Raw genomic sequence first — 20,762 nt, forward strand, 5'->3', positions numbered from 1 at the left:
GAGATCAAGAGATGTTAATAGGGAAAACAAAACCATGCATATAAGCAAAGCCAAAGAAGGAATTCATTCACTGCTTCCCAGCAGCAGGCAAAAAGAACTGACATTCTGCACAATGTGAGTGATTTACATCCTTCCTGCCTAGCATTTAGTGCAAGAATTGATGCATTGCTGTTTTCTATTTCTTCACAATATCAAAACTAATACAAAGAGTTCTGAGAAAACGGACTGCAAAGGTGTGTAAGCCAAGTGGCAGGTGAAACAGGTGCATTAGGTCTCCTTGCTGGAAGAACTCCTTCTCAACAGGATTATTGGATTAAAATCCCACTGATACAGCTAAATATAATCCTATCAAGCTCAGTTCACTGTACAGGAGAAATGTGAAGTTCTCTACATGAAAGTTGGAGGCTAAAAACAGACACATGGGGGGAAGGAACTTCTCCAAGACAGAAGAGGAGCTGACACAGCAGATATTTAAAGAGGACTTGTCAGACAAGAGCATACTGAAAACTGCAGAAATGACAAACCACATCAGGGCTAAGAATACTTGAACTGGTGATGCAAAAGAATAAAAATATGCAAGTACTTGAAAAATGCCTGAGTTGAATTAAAAATCCTGTAACATCATGTCCTAAATAACTAAATATAATGCAGAAAATCAGGACTGACATATCTCATATGTCTAAGCTCTGACAAGCTTAGATCTAAAGAAGGGAGGAACATTCTGCAGTGCCAAGGTCTGTGACAGAATGAGTAGCTCTGCATCTAATTAAATAAAAATGTGATTTAACAGTGGAAAACTAAGTTTGACTTCTTTTATGTTAGCCCCATGAATGACTGGGGTAAAAGATGGATTACTGTAGCAAAAGTGATTTCCTAAATGTAGCATTCATAACTGTGAAGAAATTGAAGACAGTGAGAATTGCTGCTCTGTAAATAAGAAATACTTCAGATACCTGCCATACAGCTTTTAGAATCAAAGTGAAAATATTTTCATCTCATTTTTAATTAGCATAAATGTGCTGGCTTTTAACTAGAGACTCAAATCATTAGCAACGTCAGTGGTTTTAAAGCTTCAAAACACTTGTTCTAAACCAACTGTGCATTACCAAACTCAATGATAAAAAGGCTACTGCTAAACATTGTTTCCTACCATGTATTAGGTACTTACCACCCAATAATAATCCTTTCTAATTTTAATTAAAATTCTAATTTCACTAATATCTCAATGCGGATAATTGTTCCAAAACACGAAGCTGCACAGCGAGGCCACAGAGCTGATGGCTCTGGCAGCAGCACCAGGGCTCTTCCACAAATGAGGGACCCGGAACTGAGCTTCTTTCCAACAGAGCAGGCTAAAACCACTCTAAGTGAGCATTTACCTACGAAGCTTTTTGCTTCTCTGCCAAACCCCTGCTGCTTTTTAATTAAAACCAAGTTTTGTTAATTAGAATGAAGGTCCCAATTTTAACTTTAGCTAAAAAGGATTTTTTTTAAGCTAAGAACTAAAGCCTCTGTTCTCTTTGACAGATGCTGGAAGCTGAAAACTTCCAGGAAGAGCAAGAAAGACAGCTTCCCTGAAAACACAAAACTTCTGTATTTTTCCTCTTACTAATTTAATACAGTACTTCTAGGGTGTTTTTTCTGGTTTTGTTAATTTTCTCCATATTGTCAGAGTTCTCTACACCTGTAGATGTAGCAAGAAACTACCATCCACTTCAGAAAAACCAAAAATAAAGTGAGTGTGTGCAGAAGTCTCCCTTGCCAGGACTGCAGAATTCCCACTTCAGATTCTGCTGTTGCTTTTAGTCTTTGTTTCCTTTACCAGTAAAGCCCCATGCGGTGTCTGTTATCACTAGATAATAAGACAACACCCAGCAGGATTACAATGAATATCCTCCAGTGACTCTGCAAGCAGGTTATCTAAGAATAATGCAAATTTTCTTATCTTCTTTTTGAACAGAGCTTGTTTGTATTCCTATAGCATCTACCAGTCCTAATCATGTGCATATCATAATCAAAGATATGCACAACCACAAAACAAAACACTCTGCCTTTTTGTTGTTCACCTTCAGCTCTGAAGTATTTTATCTTGTTTTCTGAGAACAGATGCTCTTGGGAAAGAACCTTGAGATGGCAGCACTGCCAGAAGCTCACACACTCCAGGTGGAAGTTGTTCTTCCTGTGCCTCAGCTTCATGTCTAGCACACAGCTCTTCTGTCACCAGCTCACCCCTCCCTTCGCAAGAGCCGAGTCAGAAAGGAGCAGCTGTGGGTAGCTGAGGTGAAAAGCTTGCTTCAATATATCACTGCAAATGTGATCCTGTAAGGAAAAAAGGGACCAGATGAACTCTTTGTGGTCCTGAGTGCACTAATGAGCCTTAATGGCTCTAAGCAGCTGCATCTGCAGCTTCTACTTATACCCATAGGCCCAAGAGCTCTATTTAAGCACAGCCCTGGGCTCTTACCCCCTTACTTGAGCTCTGTTAGAAGAGTACTAGGTCTGTGAGATACATTAAATAAGTCTTGATTCAAGCTTCAGCCTCTGGCCTAACTTGATGTCAGCCTGATCTCATTGCCTTGGTGGTTGCTGGACCTCATCCTAAACACAACTAGGAGGTTTTGCTGCTGCCTTCACCTTGCATTTCTCTCTTCATTGTGATGTTGCCTTATGATCTGGATTTGTGGCTGCCTGTGGCTGTCTCTAGATCTGTCTGGCTCAACTGAATGTGAGAGCAGGTTCTGGATGGTGAGGTACCTGCCCTGGCAGGTGTGTTACCAACTTTGGCTCCCCACTCAACCTTCCCTTAGGGAACAATCCTCTCCTTGCCATTCCCTGGCAACCTCAAACATCCGATCCTCCTTTAAGTTACTTGAATCCCTGCTATTTTAAATGAGTTGGAAATATGCCCTAATTTAAAGCCTATATCAAAGACAGAAAGCAGCTTCTTCCCTTTCATGGAGCAGTTTTCATCCTTTTTCTGACCCTCATATTAACAAGATTGATAGTTCTGGTGTTTCCACAGGAAAAAAAAAAAAGATAATTCTTTTATTCTACTAGCTGTGGGCTTTCTGTTTGTTTGTTCCTGGTCACAGATGTATACAGTGCAGGCAAATGTTTTCCCTAATCCAGAGCATCCAGCTCTGGGATCTGCTGCATAAGAAGGATCTGTACCTGCTGAAAAAAGTTCAGAGGAAAGCCATGAAGAGGATCAGAGGCATGGAGCACATCTCCTACGAGGCTGAGAAAGCTGGGGCTGTTCAGCATGGAGAAGAGAAAGCTCAGGAGACCTTATGGCACCTTACAGTACCTGAAGGGGACCAACAAAAAAGCAGGGAAAAGACTTTTTACAAGAGTGTGTGGTGATAGGATAAAGAGGGATGGATTTAAACTGAATGAGGGCAGAATCAGACTAGATATAAGGAAGAAATCCCTTACAAGGAAGGGTGGTAAAAGACTGGAACAGGCTGTCCAGAGAGGTGGCTGATGTCTCATCCCTGTGAGGTCTTGAAGCATTAAAGGCCACATTGGATGGGGCTGTGAGCAACCTGGTCTAGGTGGAAGTATCCCTGGAATTTGGACTAGATGACCTTTAAAGATCCCTTCCAACCCAAACCACCCATGATCCTCTGTATTTGTGGTGATAATTCAGTGTTTTCTCCGCCTGACAATCCTAAGGTGTGAGGTGCAAACTCACACTGCTTATCAGTTCTCTGTGTCCTCAGATCTGAAGCCATGATACTTGAATGGCATTTCACCTCCATTTTCCCTAGAAGAGATCCTTTAATGAAAAATACCTGAGGCATAATTCAGCATTGTGCAATCCATGAAAGCATCAGCATGCCTATGATTCAGTGTAAGCCCTGTGAGGAGGGGCTTGAGATCTCCACAAACTCTTAGTGCTCTGGTGCACTGCCACCCTCCCTCTTCTGTCTCAAACAAGAATACAAGAACTCTATAAAGCTACGAAAGCACTCTGAGGAATAAATTTGCCAGTGCCCTCCAGAAGAGGCAAAAAACATAGTGTGGATTCATACTCACTCAGCTGCACTCAGCAGCCTGATATCACATACTTTGTATATCTGAAACTGTGACCCCTTCATGAGTATTTAGCATGACTTGAAGAACTCCATGTTTTTTGTGGAGCTCTTGAAGTGCTAAATTGTGAAATATGGTATCCTTGAAAATAGCTTTTAAAGCATTGCTCTGTCACAAGGCAAGACATAAATGAGTCATGAATTGCACACAGGCACAGGACTGCTTCCCAAAGCTAGGCTCAGTCTGTTCTGTAGACTGCAACCACCCTTGTGAATTAAAGCTCCACGGTAAGAAAGGCTGGGTGAGTGGCTCTTGTCAGAGTGAATTATCTCATTCCAGAGCCCTCCTTTGGGAAGAAGTATTGTTTAATTATAAAAAGCTTTGTACAAAGAAACTTCAATTTTGTTTTCATCATTAGATATGTTCTCTGTATTATTCAACATTTTATAACTCATTGTTGAGAAGACAAAGCAATCTTCCACAGCCAGGAATACATACACATCTTTCTACAGAAGCATTAAAAAGTACTGAGGAAAGAATAGTCAGCCTTTTAATTAATTCTGGTTCCAAGGAACAGAATGAAAAGATTGTGAGTGGAACATTAGCCCAAGATAATGGACTCCTAGTCACACTGCTGCATAATTGAGATACAGCAGATGATTTTATGAAAATTGGATGGAGCAAAAAGATTTATTTCTGGAGTTGGGAACATTAATCCAAAGTGTCAACTTCTCTGCGGCATTCTTTGGGGGTCAGTGCTGAAGGTGCCAGATACCTTCAGAATGCACTGACAGTACCTTCCCTTGAAGTAAGTGAAGATGCTCTACATTTAGCAACTGTTTTCAGCACTGTCAACTGGCAGGTGATAACAACGTGAGGTACATGCTGATCTCACTTGAAATACAGTAATATATGTAAGCTGCTCACGGTGGTTCTTATTATGGAGGATGTGTTTAAAAGTGAAGGAGAAGAGGAGGCTCGGGGTAACATTATTGCTGACTCCAACTCCCTGAAAGGAGGCTGTAGCCAGGTGAGGTTCCGTCTCTCATCCCAGGCAGCCAGCAACAAGACAAGAGGACACAGTCTTAAGCTGCAGCAGGAAAGGTTTAAGTTGGACATTAGGAGGGATTTCTTCATAGAAAGGGTGATTAGACAGGGGAATGGGCTGGCCAGGGAGGTGGTGGAGCCACCGTCTGCCCACGGAAGTGTTTAAGACAAGACTGGATGTGGCACTTAGTGCCACGGTCTAATGGACGCGGTGGTGTTGGGTCATAGGTTGGATTCGGTGATCTCAGAGGTCTTTTCCAACCTAATTGATTCTGTGAATCTGAGAAGTCATATTTTGAGGTGATAAAAAAAAAGAAAAAAAACAATTCAGGGTTCCTGTTGTGATGTTAATCTGAGACGACGCCTTGCATGCCTCAGACCGCATTTTATTTCCGCTGTTACTACTTTTCCGCTGCCGAAGTTATCCCGTAACAGCAGGCCGGGCGATGTTACAGCGCCGGGCGCCACCCGAGCCCGTGCTTTGCCCGCATGCTGCGCAGGTTCCCAGCGGCGGGCCAGGCCCAGCTCGGCACAGCCAGAATTTCTGTCGGAGCCTCCGGGCCCCCCTCACACCGCGCCCACCCGCGCGCACCCCGGGGGGCGGGGCCGCCGCCGCCTCCCGCGCCTGCGCGCGCGCCTCCCGCCGCGGCGGATGAGCGGATCAGGCGGCGACCGGGCGGGGCCGCGGCGGCAGCAGCGGGAGCGGGGCAGCGGGAGCGCTCCGAGCCGCGCGGGGCAGCGCAGCCCGCGCCTGCAGGGGACGGCAGGGGAGGGGTCTCGGCCGGACGCCCCTCCGCGCCTCCCGCCGGACCTGCTGCGGGCAGAGGTGAGGGCAGCGGCGTTTCCGGGGCAGCACCACAGCCACCGCGGCTGCGGACGGGAGGCGGGGGGCGTGTGCCACGGTGCCACCCAGCTCCCCGCCGGGGCCGCGCTGCCGAGCGTGCCGCCTGCCCCGGCTGCCGGGCGGGAGGGGATTGCTGGGAGTCGCCGGGGGTCTCCGGTAGCGCCGGGCCCGGTGGGTGTTGGCGGGCGCCGGCCGAGCTGGGTCCCGCGGGCAGGCTGAGCGGGCTGCGGCAGCTCGGGGCGGTGCCGGGCTGCCAGCACGGCCCCGCGGAGCCGGGCACCGCGGCCGGGGGCTCCGCACCCCGGGCCGGCTGTTGCCAGTGCCGTGCGCGCACCCCGGGCCCGCCGGCCCGCCGCCGTTGCAACCGGTCGCGTTAAATGCAGTTAAAATGTATCTGCTGTGACTGCCGGTAACCTCCTTCCCCTCGCACTGGGAAAACAAGCCTGCGCTGCGGCCGTGCCCGGGGGAGAGAAACCTGGTTACTGTCCCCGGTCCCGCGGCGCTGCCAGCCGCGCTCCTGCATCTCTATTAGCAGGCCTCGCAAATGGCTCGCTCCCTAAAGAGCCTGGGCTCCAAGGGCGCTCTGCTCCGCCAACGCCGAGATCGTCCAGATGATGTTCACACGCTTGCTTGAAATAGTGGTGTTCGCAAATTGTGCGATAGAGCTGTGCGCTGTAGAATTTGTCTTCTGAAAGGAGGAGAGCCATCAGTTCAGCGTGTCACTGTTTCTAACGTGTTTCGTGCCGCCACTGTCCAGAACAGAGTTCTTGGGACTGAGATCAGGATACCTTTTAAAAAGAGTTGATTTTCATCTGGCAACTTTCATCACGTCAGTCATTTCAACTTAATCATAGGAAATGTAAATCTATTTGATCTGAGTGTTAGTGCAATCGGGATTCTGCTAATGCTCGTTAATTATCAACCTCCGTTTTGAAGTTTGGAAAAGACAGGAGATAGTACCCAATTGTTAGTCTATAGTGGGCATAATGGGCAGCAACACAACTGTGTAAATAGCAGGACTGCCCTCTTGTCTTTGTCAGGTCTGTTGAGTTTGGAGTTGATACAGTTTTGGTTTTCAATGATGTGGAAAATGTGAGAGGAGCATAGTTGCATTGTTGGCTATCAAGTAACTGTACAAGGGACTGGGTAAATTTTCTGTGTGCTGTTTTGTTTTCGAATTCCCTGCAAACTTCTGAGGTCGTTTGTTGTTTTAGCTAAGTACTAGCTTTTAGTCAAAACTCCTGAGCTTTGAATTTATTTTTTTGTGATTATACAACTTTCCAAAACCTGGCCGTAGAGCTCTCCTTTCCAGGTGCTGATTTGATGTGTCTACTTCAGAATTGAAACTAGTTGGAGAAAAAAGAGTTGTGTGATTGTGGTCACTTGTGGACCCTTTGGCTCCTCTTTGTTTTATTTATTCTAGAGTTGTGAAGATCTTAGAATCATTTAGTTTGGAAAAAGACTCTAAAAATCATGTAAGTAAACCAAATATTTCGAGGCTGATGTAGCTTAGACCTAGCAAGACAAAATCCTTTTTCTACTTTAATCATGGGTCAGGGAAAAGAAGTCCTTTTAAACACGCTGCTTTGTCAAATTAGTTAAAAAATGACTTTTTAGTAAAGGTCTGTCCAGCTCATATCTCTGCTGCATGTAAACCCCCAGAGTACCTCAAACTCTGTTCTGTAAATGCTTGTTAATGTTTGTTAACTTTTACAATAGGAAGAATTTTCTGATGTTGCAGGAAACAATGTTGGACTCGTACACTTTTTATGGGGAAACTGACTTTCTGAACTGAAACAGAAAGTCAGACTTCAGTGGTCCTGTTCTTTTAATAGTGGTTTGCTTGCTCCAAAGAGAAAGAAGATGCAGAAATGAAGGGAAAATAATTTGGAGGGAATGGAAGTTCGCTGAAGATGGCTTATTTTTAGATTGTCTTTTCTTAAATTCTGTTAACATGCTCGAGAAGGGTCTGAGGTGATGCGGCACTTACCCATTTTCTTCCGTCTGGTCTGCTGTTACACTTTCAAATAAATGGTTGTGCAGCTACCTAGTAAAGAAACTATGCATACTTTGTATTCTGTGAAGTTGTGTTCCAGCCTCCTCTCCGTCCAGTAAATCTTTGCATAAGACACTCAGCCAAGTTTTAATGAACTGTGTTGAGTCAATTATTAGGCTTTCATCTCTTCACTGATTACTGCTTTACCACCTCCCTCCCCACTGCATTTCCCACAAACTCTGTTTCCTGAAGCATGCAGCAGAGTTTTCTAAAGACCTTTTCTCCCTTCTCCCTTCCTGTGCTGTGTAATTCCTCTTGCTTTAGGCTGCCGGATAAGTTATCTCTTGGTCTTCTGCTTCAGAACATAAAAATAAATTTGTTGGAGAATTTACTTGATGTCATATACTTAAAAGTTCCTAATGTGCCAAGCAATGTGGTTTGTTTTAGTTCTGTTAGTTTCTTTTTAATGAACATGCATCCTGCATCTACATTACTCAAATTTATGATTAAACACAGAACAACAGTTTTTATTGTTCAACAAAACATAGAATTATGAGAGAAAACAAAAATAAAGACCTTCAGTGAAGAAGTAGTGATAGCTGTAGAAAACAGCATGTTTTTACTCACAACATGGGTGGGTTTTTCTCCAGTCTATGCAGTGTAATTAAAGTAGCATAAACACAGACATTGCTGATTCTATTCTCTAAACTGTGGTGTGAACCTCTTGGTCAGGTAAATTGTTTCATAGTAGACTATGCTGTTAATGAAGATCTTGCTTCTATAGCAGATGTACAGCTGGGAAGCAGAGGAGCAGTGGCACAAAGCTTTTGGAGGGAGGTGTTTGTATAGTCACTGTTTTCACAGGAAGGGTGAAGCAGTGTAGTTCGTTGCCTAGGCTGTTTTGGTGAATTGGTGTGGAAGTTAAAAATATCGCTTCTAAGTGTAAAATGATTCTTTAGTTGGTTTCCTGAGTGAACTGCATTTACCGTGTAGTTTTCTTTTTCCCCCCTCTCAGTATTCTGATGTGGTCATAATGATGTTGAATTAGTTAATCTTTTCTGGTTGTTACACAGCAATTATAATCATCTTCTATTAGAGCAGGTGGTTGATGGTAATATAGTTCAGAAGCAAATCTTGTTCAAGACAGAAGAAATGATGGGCACAGTCTTGGTCTTTTGTTTTGTTTGAAAAAAACCAACAGCAACAAAAAATGTTTTTCCCAATGCCTTTGATTCACTTTAGAGGACTGTCTCTGAAATTTTTTTGAGTGACTATTTTGCTGTTCTCCTGTCTTTCGGGTAAAGTTGATATCCTCTGTGTTTAGCTTCAGCTGGTAAATAGTTCCCTTCCTTCCATCTGCTGCCTACGCCTCTCCCACCTCTCTACAAAGTGGAGAATCATGCTCTGAGTTTAAAGCTGGAGCCGTGTGAAGGGCTTGGTAAGGCTCTTGCTTCTCTTGAGAATGTGTGAACAAATACTGAGACAAGTGTGACTTGCACAAGTTTTCTAGGTGCTAGAAGGCCTAGTAACCAAAAACTAGAAAAAATGAGTTATTGACTTTGAAAAATACTTAATGGTATTGACAACTGGTAGAGGAGATCCATTGTGGCATCCTTGTGGACTAATTTGGACCTTGGACTTAAAGAATCTGCATTGATTTGGGTCTGTTTTTATAAATTAGCTTCTGATGAAGGAGGTAGTTTCTCTTCCTAAGAAACTCCTGTCAGTTTAGATGGAGTGGAAGCAGCTCTGTGTAGCTTTGTCTTAATACATATGCTTGTCCAGCTTGTGGGAACAGCAAATTGCATGCTTTTCTGGTGATTTCTCTCATTTTGGTGATTTCAGACCATGATGGAGCTTGATGTTGTGATGGCTGGCATTGGCTTTTAAAAGGAAGGCCTGTATAGAGTGTTGAACTCTATAAATGCAGCAAGTGAAGTTTGGGAAACAGTGCTCATAATAGGCCACTGATTAGTATCAGATATGTTAGAAGTGTTTTATTCAGAGTAACTGGTTCTGGATTGTACACAGTTGAAATCTGGAGCAGTATTTTGCTATATTTGTTATAAAACAGTGTTTAATCCCATCTGTACTCTACAAGAAGGAAATCTGTTGCAGATGTAATGTGTATAGTAGCATAAGAAGCTTCTTGAGAACAGCTAAAACTGTTTGACAGATGGTAGGAGGCATTTGGGAAGTCAGATTTTCACTTTGAGGAAATAGCTTGGACTTCTGGTGCTAGGAGAGGAATAAATCTAATTTTCTTCACACTTTTAATTGGGGATGTGAGGTTTTATCTCAGCTTGTTCCCTCAGCACAGAGTACAGCACTTATCATTCATCCACTAAAAATGCTACATCTGTCTCTCAAGAAGTTCTGGAGGTTACAGTGACTTTGGCACCATATGGGAATGTGTGTATCTGATCTTCCTTTCTTTTTTTTTTTTTTTTTATTTAACCATTCATTCATCCATTTGAAAGAGTTCTCATTGCATCTAGGCTTGAGCTAGTTCGTATGCTATCTATATGTTCAGCCATTTGCCAGTGCCTTAATCCTGTCACCCAGTGTTTGTGTTGTAATACTGCAGAAGCTGTTAATATGACTATTGAGATAAGGAAAACCAGCATGTTTCCTTCCACAGTTATCTTTTTCTTGCCTGCAAACAGAAGCCATGGTATTTTGCAGGTTATTTCAAAAGACCAGTGAGTTTCTTTTGAATAGGCTTGGACTTGGAAGTGCAGGTCTAATACTGGTCATTTAAACATGTGAAAAAAAATTATTTTATTGAGTCTTCTTGCTTAACTTAGGGAAGCATGTGTATTGTAGGGAGACTATTTTTGGTTGACATTTCTAGCTATTTAAGGAATTCCACATGAGAAAATAAGTGGGGCTTTTTAGAATTCACATGTTAAAAGCCAATAGTCCTTAAGCAGGTGGTGTAGTAAACCAAGTTGGGTCCTTGACTGTGGCTTGGGTATTATTTATCTATTGTTAAGCATTCCCAAAGCTTAATAAATTAAAGGGCAGTTTTCACCTCTCATTCCACCTCAGAGTAATTAATAACACCCATGAATGGTTTATGTGACTCTTCAAGTAGTAGAAGCATCATTCCAAACCTGGCTTTGTCTCATGTACAGTTGGTCTTTTTCTTACTACCTAAGCAGGCCATGTCTCAGTGATTGGCTTATTTTTCCTCAAAAATATTCTTTAGATGTTGTATTTGTTACAGATGATTTGGAGAGTTAAGACAATTTATTACTTACAATGGGGTGGTGATACATAAAAAGAGAGCCATATTTTGATACAAGATTTGTGAAAATAAATTATAGATTTAGTTGTTGTCAAATTCATGAATTATAAAAGATTCCTGCCTGTATTCTAAAGCTGAAATGTGATGTATTAAGATTCATGAAGCACTTGGCCAGGTATACAGCAAGTTCATTTGCTTAAAATTTCAAGTGGATTTTTTTCTAATTACTTCTAAGACATGTAGTAAAAAGCATCCTTTATGGGCAAAGTGAATACTTTTTATAGGTAAAAGATGGGTGACATTTGCTTCAATATTGCATTGACCTAATTTTTTAGTTAACCTATTCATAGTTTATTGTCTTGCAATCTTTGCAGGTTTTAAAAAGTATTGTGTTAATGCTGTAAATATGTGAATAGATATTTCTTAAATGACACTGAATTGAGAAACTTGAAACAGTAGTTTTCCCTGGTCTGGTTGTGGTGTAGTAGAAAAGATCACTTGGTATGGGGATACATGGTTACAGATATTAACTCTTTCCAGTAATAAGTAGCATATTTTTTCTTTATTCTTGCATATTTAGTTCTGATGTAAATAGCTGCTTATGGGTCACTGTTTTTTCTTTAAAGCAGGCCATATATTGTGGTTTGTTTCTGCGGGGCATGAAAATGCTGCGGAGTGCGTGACTGGAGTTAGGGAAAAATACTGTTCACAGGCACGTGAAGCTTTCAGAATAAATCCCAATTGCCATTCCCTGTGCAAGCTGTTCCTTCCAGTCCCGTCTCAGAGGCAGCTGCCCGAGAGCCCAGCAATATGCGTGGGGATGGGTGGTAGAGAGGAGCAGGCTGGGGTGTTTGTTCTTTGTGTGCTGGGATGCTGGTGCTGCCAGGAGAGGAGGAGGCAGTTTATTTGCAGTGGAGGTTTCGGTGCAGCTTGTGAACCTTTGTGCTGCGTTAGTCAAATATTGTTCTTTAGCATGAAGAGATAGCTGGGATATTGTTTACGCGTTAAAGCAGTGGGTCTGCAGAAACTGCAGTTCGTTGTTTCTCAGCTCTGGGACTCACATACAGCAGCACCGTACTGTACCAGGAGAGTGGGTTTCCTATTGTTCCTCACTGGAGAACTAGTCTAAGAGAAGGACTGAAACATGCTAGAGTTTCAGTCTGAAACTCACAATACGTAATAAATAGGAAAACAAACATTTGACATGGCTGTAGAAGGTCACCAGGCTCTTTCCCTGCATGACTTTACCTTTGTCTAGTAAGAGCTCTGTTAGAAGGCTTTAGATGTAATCAGAGCTCTTGTGATATTTCTTTCAGTACTTTTTCCAGTGGAAGGCAATCACAAGAACAAGTTTATTTGTGTCTCTGAACGGAACTGAGCCAGTTTAGATCTCCATTTAGAGTAGTGCAATTGATTACATAACGCAAGGAAAATGTTTTGGTCTAAATAGAGATACTGTGGCAATGCATATAATGCAGTCTATGTTAATTGGGCCTGACTTTTAAGAGCGAACCACTTACCTTCTTCTCCCTCATCCCCACCCTCACACATGGGGGGGTTCAATATAGAATTTTCCATTTCATATGGAAATGAGGCAGCTTATCTTCTTGATGGAGGCATTTATTTGTTCTTAGGTAGTCTACCATTGGTGCATCTCCTGTTTTGTAGACAGGCACAGATAATCTTTGTGCTTCCTGTGCAGAACATGCCAGTTATGCTGACTCCTTGCCACCTACACGTGGCTGCTGAACGTGAAACTGCAGTTCTGTGCTCTACTGAGCACTGGCTCCACAGAGTTACAACTGGGAGCTAAATTAGATGTAAATTGTAGGAATGGTGCTGGACGGAGATGGTGCAAACCCCTGTCACTGCTTTGTTTCAGGCCTTGGTCGTTTTCAGGAGAAGAGTACCTGTGAGGTCAACCAAGTGCTCTTTTTCCACTAATAGATGGATGCATAATTTAATCTTTTTGGTAGAAGTTGAAAATGCTAATATGACTAACGCTAGTGCTGTCATTTTTCTGTCTTGGAAGCTGCTGTACTGTACTTTTTGAGGGACTATTGGACACTCAAGATTACTGGATTTTTTTATAAAGAAGATGGAGTAACTTTAAAAAAGATACATATTTTAAGTACTTGAAACATCATGTTTTTATTAATCCGTAGTCCATGTATAAATATGGAATAAAGTAGCTAAAGACATAGGTTGGTATCTAAAGGAAGTGTTAACTGTTCTAGTATACCAGTTCCAAAAATAGAGGAGTGGGTCTGAGTTGAAACATTAACAAGATGAAAATGACAAGACTTGGAAGTGGCACTTGTATTGCCCCTAAAGACCATTCTAAGGAGCTATTGCTTCTTTTAGCAAGGAGTGTTTTAGTAATTATGAATGTGTTTAATCCAAGTCTAGAGGAAACAAAGTTTGTCTAGATACAGAGTTAAATACAAAAAAATCTTAAAAATTATTTGTTGAAGATGTCAAATAACAGCTAGCGTGATTGGAGGAAAAATTGCAAAGGAAAAGTTCCGTGGACTTGGGCCACAAATTGGCATCAGCTCAGTGTCAATTCATTGTTTCTAATAGCTTGTTCTCCTCCTGAACTATATTGGCACAGGGAGATGTTGTACACCAGCTAAACTTGATTCATAGCCTGCACTGTAAACCTGGGCCAAATGGAGGGAAAATTTGGCTTTGACTCATCTCAGTGGATTTGTTATATGTACTGTACAGCCACCACCCATTTATTCTGGGTATAGTATGCCAGACAATATAATTCTGCAAAGCATGTTAAATATTGCTAGTATGACTGTACAGTTGAGTAACTAACCAGGAGATAATGCAAACATGCTGTCTTAATGCTCCTTATTCTCAACGCCCTCTTTCCACTTTGGGAGACAAAAAGAGAGGTCTCTGCAACAGGAGAAGTCATTTAGGTCTTGTATTGGACAGCTAAAGTAAAAGATCTACAAAGAGAAATTTCCATATCTATATTGGGTTTTAGACTTGCATATTTTCCAGCTCTCTAGATGGCTGATCATGATTGATTCTCTGAATTAGAAATCTGCGGCTCTCGTCTTTCGTTTCTTATGTGGGAACCTTACAATGCTGAATTGTCTTCTGATTTTTGTCCCTGCTAATATGCTTTTCCAATTCAGGCAATGTTGCTAACGTTACAGTAATATGCAGTAGAGGGAAAGGAGGAGGATTGAAGAATGCTGTTAATTGTTACCTGAAGTAGCAGTGGATGTCATGGACAAATTACTAATGGAAGAGTATCTTTTGTGAGTGAAGACCACTTGCATCACTTTCCTAACCTAATAGCAGCTGCTCTGCCAATGTTGAGGTGGCCTTTTTGCTTCTCTTCTATTTTTGTCTGTGTTAATAGGATGGTAAGGGCCTCCTTCTGTTAGCTTTATTGAAGAGAAGACATCTGGGATTGCTGCTTTTCATGTGAGATATGGCCTGTCTACTTTACATGCAGTTGGAGCTACATTATCTGTTCCAATTTCACTAGATACTTACCATCTGTCTTCTGCCTTGGTCTCCTTTAAAATCACCATTAAAAGGCTGAAGGGAATTTTCTGTCTGATTTCCTGTAGCTCTAGGCATCATATCTGACTGTGGCTTTAGCTGTTTTTCAGGAGATCACAGTTTTGGAAGAGGGCATGACAATTCCCTTATATTCTCTCCAGATGGATCAGACACTGTGGAGGACTACTAGCTGCAGGAGGGTTTACTTCTTTCTTTTCCTTAAGTGTTGTGCTTGCCTGTGTTACTTGGACAGTGGTGTGTGCTGTCTGGATGTGATACAGGGCCTGTGTAGAATCTGCTTTGCTGCAAGGACTTGCTGAACCTGTAGAATATAATTTGCATGTGTGCATGTATATATTTGCATAGGTAAGAGTGTGCTAGCAATACATGAGGAGGAGATAACCTCCTGGAAACTGTGAGCTGGCAATTCTCAGTGCAGGGCTCCCAGCTAGGTCTTCAGCCTAACACAGCAGCTGTGACCTGCAGTCCTTCATTTTATTTGCAAATTCCTTTAGGAAAAAAACCAAGAAATTTTTGGTATAGGTAAGTCAAGCAAGTTTGCTTATCTGTATGATGGAAATTGAAGGTAGCTCTGCTTCAATTAGTGCTTTAAAAAATCTAAATTGAATCTGCACAATACATGAAAAGTTACATTTCTAACACTAAGGGTCTTGCTGGGCTGTCTGTTATGATTTCTTGGAGGCTGGAAGGTTTATGTCACAATAAACATTTCCTCTGCTGAAATCACACTTCTGTAATTTCTCATCAATAATTAAAATGTACTCTTTGATTGTGCAGCAAAGCCAATAAGCTAACATTTGGATCTTGTTTTGTACACAGAGTTAAGGACCCCACACCAAGCTACCTATAAAGATTTACTGCTTGCTGTTTTTAAAAACAGTACCTTGATTCTAGCTTGGAAACAGGATTGTAGTTAACTGTTACAAACCTGTGCTGCCTTGAAAATGGTCAGGATAAACCTTAATGCAAACAGCTACATCAAAGTACCTGGGAAAGAAAGTCACCAGAGGAAAGCACGGATTTGAGGCCTGTGAAACTGGCAAGCAGAAGCATTTCCCCTACTGAAATCACAATTCCATCGATTTAAATAGCGCACAAAATTACTGAGCATAAGCAGAATTTTTAAGACACAATTGTGAAATCATCAACAAGAATAAATGTTCTTCCTTCATGAGGATTTTTCTCCTTTGATTAAAAAAAAGTCTGATAAGGCCAAGGAGCACTGAGCAGAAGGCTTAAAGGTTCTAATCAAGGTAGAATGCAGTGAGCTGTCCTATAAAGTGAAGGAGAAACTGGCGAGAAATAAACCTGAGTGTACAGATGGATCTGTACCATGGCAGCTACTTTAATTAAATATTAACTATACCCACTTACTGTTAGTGCTTCAAAGAACACTGCTCAATATTCCTCTCCATGCACTAATCAGAATATTTTTCTCTGAAGCTCAATAATTGGGTTTTTTCAGTGTCAGCAGCTCTGTGTGGCTGTCAGCTTGGAGCAGGGAAATATACTTTCTTGTTAACTAAATTAAGAACTGGTGTAAGGAAATGAGGCCTGTGGTCTGAGAGGGCGTGGTTTGCGGTGGTTTTGCTTTGCTTTCTTTTTAAATTTGTAGAAGACCTCTGCTCTGTTCACTGTCAGATCATGTGACAAGTTGTGCTACTTTTGTGTTGAGAGACCTTGTTGAATTAAAACAAGCTTTTGGACTTTCCCCCTGTTTTTGGCTTATAAATAGCCATATATATATCTATATATATATATATAGATATTTATATATAAATATCTGTCTTCAGTAAACTTTAAAAGTTTCCTTGTATATCTTATTTTTGATTTCTACCTTATTCCTAAACAGAGCTTGATTTCTGTCAAAAAGAAGATTAAATATCTGGTAGGTGGTGGTGATTTTTCAAGCGTAACAAATTGATGATTGCATGTTGTACCATTTATTGAGTAGAAACATTTATTTTTTGTTATAAATTGACCAGAAAAGAACTTCAATACAGATTTTAGCTATTTATTTTACCAATTATTGAATTGTATTTCATTCTTCTTTATGAAATGAAGAAAACTAGGGTTTTTCCCTTATCTCAAGTAATTTTCCTCTGTGATTGATAGATTGTTTTTGTAAATATAACCTACTTATGAACAGGACTTGTGTTATCTCTTAATGTAAATATACTGAAATAACCTCCATCTTATTAATTGCCATATTAGCAGCATGGATGGAATTGAGGCATGAACAGGCTAAGGCAAAAGTCAACATTGAGCTGTACTGTTTCAGTTGCTGTAATCTGCTTCAAATTATCACCTCTGGGCTTTCATCCAAAAAGAGAAGAAATTATTTATCTTTACATCCTATGTGGATTAAATATTTGCCAGTAGGAATCTCTGACAAATATATTGCAGATGTAGCTTTGCCTGTCTTCCTGCATTTTCATGCTTTTGTTTCCTTCCATGGATTTATTTCTGAACTCTATTCCTTAATTATTCTGGATAATAATTTGTGGACTACTTCTTCCTCTTATTGCAGGAACAGGAATTCATTATGCATCTGAAATAATTACCAGCATAACATTTCTCATGCTGAGAATAGTTAAAAATCATATCTTCCTGTCTTCGTCATCAGAACTTGCAACAGTACATTATGCATCAGGCTGCTGAAGATCCAACAGAGGAATTAGATGGCTTAGTCTGCTTGTGGAAGAAGAAACCAGTAATTTTTCTGTAACAATGTGGATACTTGGTACTGCTGTGTAGCAACAAGAGGCTCAGGCTTCTCAAACTGCTGGCTCTTTTGGGTTTAATTTGAAACTTCAGGAAGCTAAGGTTTGTTGCATTTTAAGAAAACAGCGTTAAGTGTTACTTCACTGTGTGTTGTTCTTAAGAACTAAATACAATGAGTTTAATTTGTTTTTCCTTTTAGTTCTGTATGTGGAATATTGTCTGGCAGTTGACTGTTTGTGAATTTAATATGTAAAAAAGCATTAATGTTGGCAGCCCAGGAAAAGGAAAGGGAAATTAGAGGGAGAGAGACCTGGTGTTGGTTTCAATGTATAGTGTTCAATGATGTAAAATGATGGCTGAAACATGTCTGCTCTATTGCATGTAAATTTCAACTGTGATTCATTGTAGGCATTTTGTCGATGTCTCTGTGGGTTTAAAAAAATGTGTTAGTTTCCAGTGTTAGCTAACAATTTCATTTAAACAGTTTGGTATTTTTGTGGTGGTATGGTTTGGTTGGGGTTTTTTTACTGTAAGTTTCTTGTAAGTGATTAAAACATAAACTGCTTGCTTAGCAGATATTTCTGTCTTACAATGCAGATTTTAGGAAGCTTGGGTTGTCTTTCTTGCCAAATGAGTAGCATCTGTTGTGATTCATTTGGCTTTATGGTGTTGGGGGAAATGTTGTGGAAGCAAGCTCTTGGCTCATAGAATAATTTTCTGAATATAGTGCCTTCATAGAGATGGTGTTTGATTTTGCACCTCTGCCTGTCACCTTTTGGATGAAGGGAAGGAAGGAAGAAAAGGATGTGGGGTGGTTTTTTTCATTTTCATGGTGTTTTTTTTAATTTCTTGTTGCTTTTGTCAGGGAGCAGATGGTGTTTTAATGACTTGTAACTTGCTATAGCTGACCACCTGCAATCTGCACAGCGTGTTCTGCAGCAGGGCAGCCCAGACAGGGGAAATTGTGGAGGAGGGAAAAGTAATTGCTAAACAAGTTTCATGGGAAGTCGTAGAAAAGGACCGGAGTGAAGGAAGGTGTGCATATGTTATCAGGGTTTTACCTTTCAGTCTGAAAGCTCCCACTGAATCCTCACTCCCTTCTCCAGTGTCAAGGGTCCCAAGAGTTGAGTGGTGAGGGAGAAGAAAGAATGAGGCTTTTTTATTACCACTCACAGGTATGATAGGTACAGTTTTCCAACTCTGTTTAGCATCTGTCCTCTTCTTGTGACACAGTGCTGCTGTTGCCATCAGTACTGAACAAAAGCCCACTTGATCTCTGGCAGCCTTAGTTGCCATCCTGCTTCAGGGTCATGTCTACTTGAAATTTGTTATGTGATTTTAAAAAAATACATTTATCTCCGTATTTGTCTTGCTGTAGTCATCTTTTAGGTGATGGCCCTGTGTCATTAAGTGTTTTGGTCATAATTGTCTGACTCTTCTCAACATCTTTTCTCCATCCCAGCTTTATTCTATGCCCATAAAAGTTTTATCTTTAGCCTCACACACCTCTCTCATTTAAACAAATAGCAGCATATTTGTTTTTTCTTCTTTGCTGCTGTCCTGGCTGTCTTAGCAATTCAGAAACCTAGCATTCTTCTTCTGTCTTCTTGTGCTTTGCTTTAATTTCTCTGGAGAAAAATACAGGTGTTCACTGATGGAAGCTTGCATGATGCATGAATATTTTGTAGTTGTGAAATTTTAAATGTCTGTACTTGAATCTCATGCATGACAGACTTTGCTGCTTACCTTGCAAAGATCATGCTATTGTAACAGTGTGGGAGAAGCTGCAGTTCAGGTGCCTATGTCAATGTCTCCTCCCTCCTCAAACAAATTACTGCAAGCATAAGCTATAAAGCAAAATTAGTAACACTCCACTCCTCCCAATACTGACTCCAAGGGGGTTGTTATCAGCATAAGTTTATTTGCTCTGACCAACACTTGTAGGAGCCCTAGTGCTGATACTCTGGTGGAATGCAGTGCTATCAGTGTGCTCTCCAGGACAGCCTTGGACTTTGTTTCCTGACTTAATGAGGATGACATAGGTGTCTTGGCTTCTGTTCCTCCTTCATCATCGCTGTTTCTGGTGTCTCATGCATCCTCTAGTTCCCAGCAAATGTTTTGCTGAGTAGCAAAGACAGTAATTTTGATCTTCAGCAGGCTGTCCTTCCTTATAAGGAGTAGAAATGTCAGACTCCTATGGATTCTGATTTGTGAGCATTACAAAGACAAGCTGGCATGCTTGGTGTCCTGGGAGCTGGTGTTATGTGCTTTGCTTGAGATGCATAATGAGGCTGACAGCTAGGAGATGGATTTTATCTGGGGGAGCATTGAAATTGCTGTTGAGGTGGTTCCTAAAGCTACTGACTTGCTAGTGATGGAGTCATTTGTCTGCCCATAATGACATGGGTAGAAACCATGATGGTCATATGGGATTTGCACAGTTTGCCCTTCAGCCTGCTTCTGGCATGTGTGGCAGAAGACACAAGCGTTGTAGCAATAGGATATAGCATACTTTGCTTTTTTCAACTCCTGCTAAAATTGTAGGAAGAGAGAGAATTGGAAGTCAAAGCAATATATATATTTGGATTCATGTTACTTATGTTTTCCAGGAGTGAGTGGTGGTTCATTCCTGAGAAGCTCATGCCATGCATGCCATGATGTGAACAGTCAGCTTCCAGACAAAAGTGACTGCTTTTGGGGCGTCCTGTGTGGAAAATGTGTTGCTGACAGACTAGACCTATATTTTAGCATGAAATTGAGATGTTTTCTGTGCAGGCAGTTACTTTCTGAAAGTGCCTCCATTTCAAGTGAAGTGAGAGTCCAGGCAATCCAGATGTACACCTGCACTAGAACAGCACTTTCTATTCTGAAACATGAGGCCACTGTGGAAAACTAAAACTTGATTTTTCTTCTGGTAATCTGAAACAAAATGTCTGAGTGTGCTCAAATCCCATACATGGGAGCAGTTTATTGTGGATCTGTGTTTTAAGGATGATCTCACCTGTGGTAACTTAACATTTTTGTTTAACTGACATTATGGTACATATCTTTAGGCATCTGAGAAGGTTGCTTTTCAGATTAAAGCAGTTTGTATACTTCCTTACCGTGTGTGGTATGTTGTGGAAATGCCTGAAGGTTCTTGAACCACCCTTGGAGTGTATTCCCTGTGGGCATCCCTAGCTGCAGGTTGGGGCAGGGCGGTGAGCTCTGTGAAATGCTGCCACCTACAGCATCTCCCAGGCAGCTGAGCAGCATCGGCAGGGCTCCCTGGAAGCTATGAGCCGTGAAATGTGACATGGACATGATTCTGACTT

The 20,762-nt window shown here is 41.4% G+C and overlaps 1 protein-coding gene across 3 annotated transcripts in view; it reads left to right on the plus strand.

Annotated features, from left to right (window-relative positions):
* Positions 1-5,710: 5,710 nt before the first annotated feature.
* OSBPL8 (oxysterol binding protein like 8) overlaps positions 5,711-20,762 on the plus strand; it is an 83,720-nt gene continuing 68,668 nt past the window's right edge. For 2 of the 3 annotated variants that reach the window (XM_005480621.4, XM_014272074.3), the window contains exon 1: positions 5,711-5,908. The gene's annotated coding sequence lies outside the window, so the exon portion shown is untranslated. Of the gene's footprint in view, positions 5,909-17,254; positions 17,551-20,762 lie in introns of all 3 variants that reach the window. The other variant, XM_074539700.1, reaches the window with a different exon arrangement.

The sequence above is a fragment of the Zonotrichia albicollis genome, chromosome 4 (assembly GCF_047830755.1).
Source record: "Zonotrichia albicollis isolate bZonAlb1 chromosome 4, bZonAlb1.hap1, whole genome shotgun sequence".
NCBI lineage: Eukaryota > Metazoa > Chordata > Aves > Passeriformes > Passerellidae > Zonotrichia > Zonotrichia albicollis.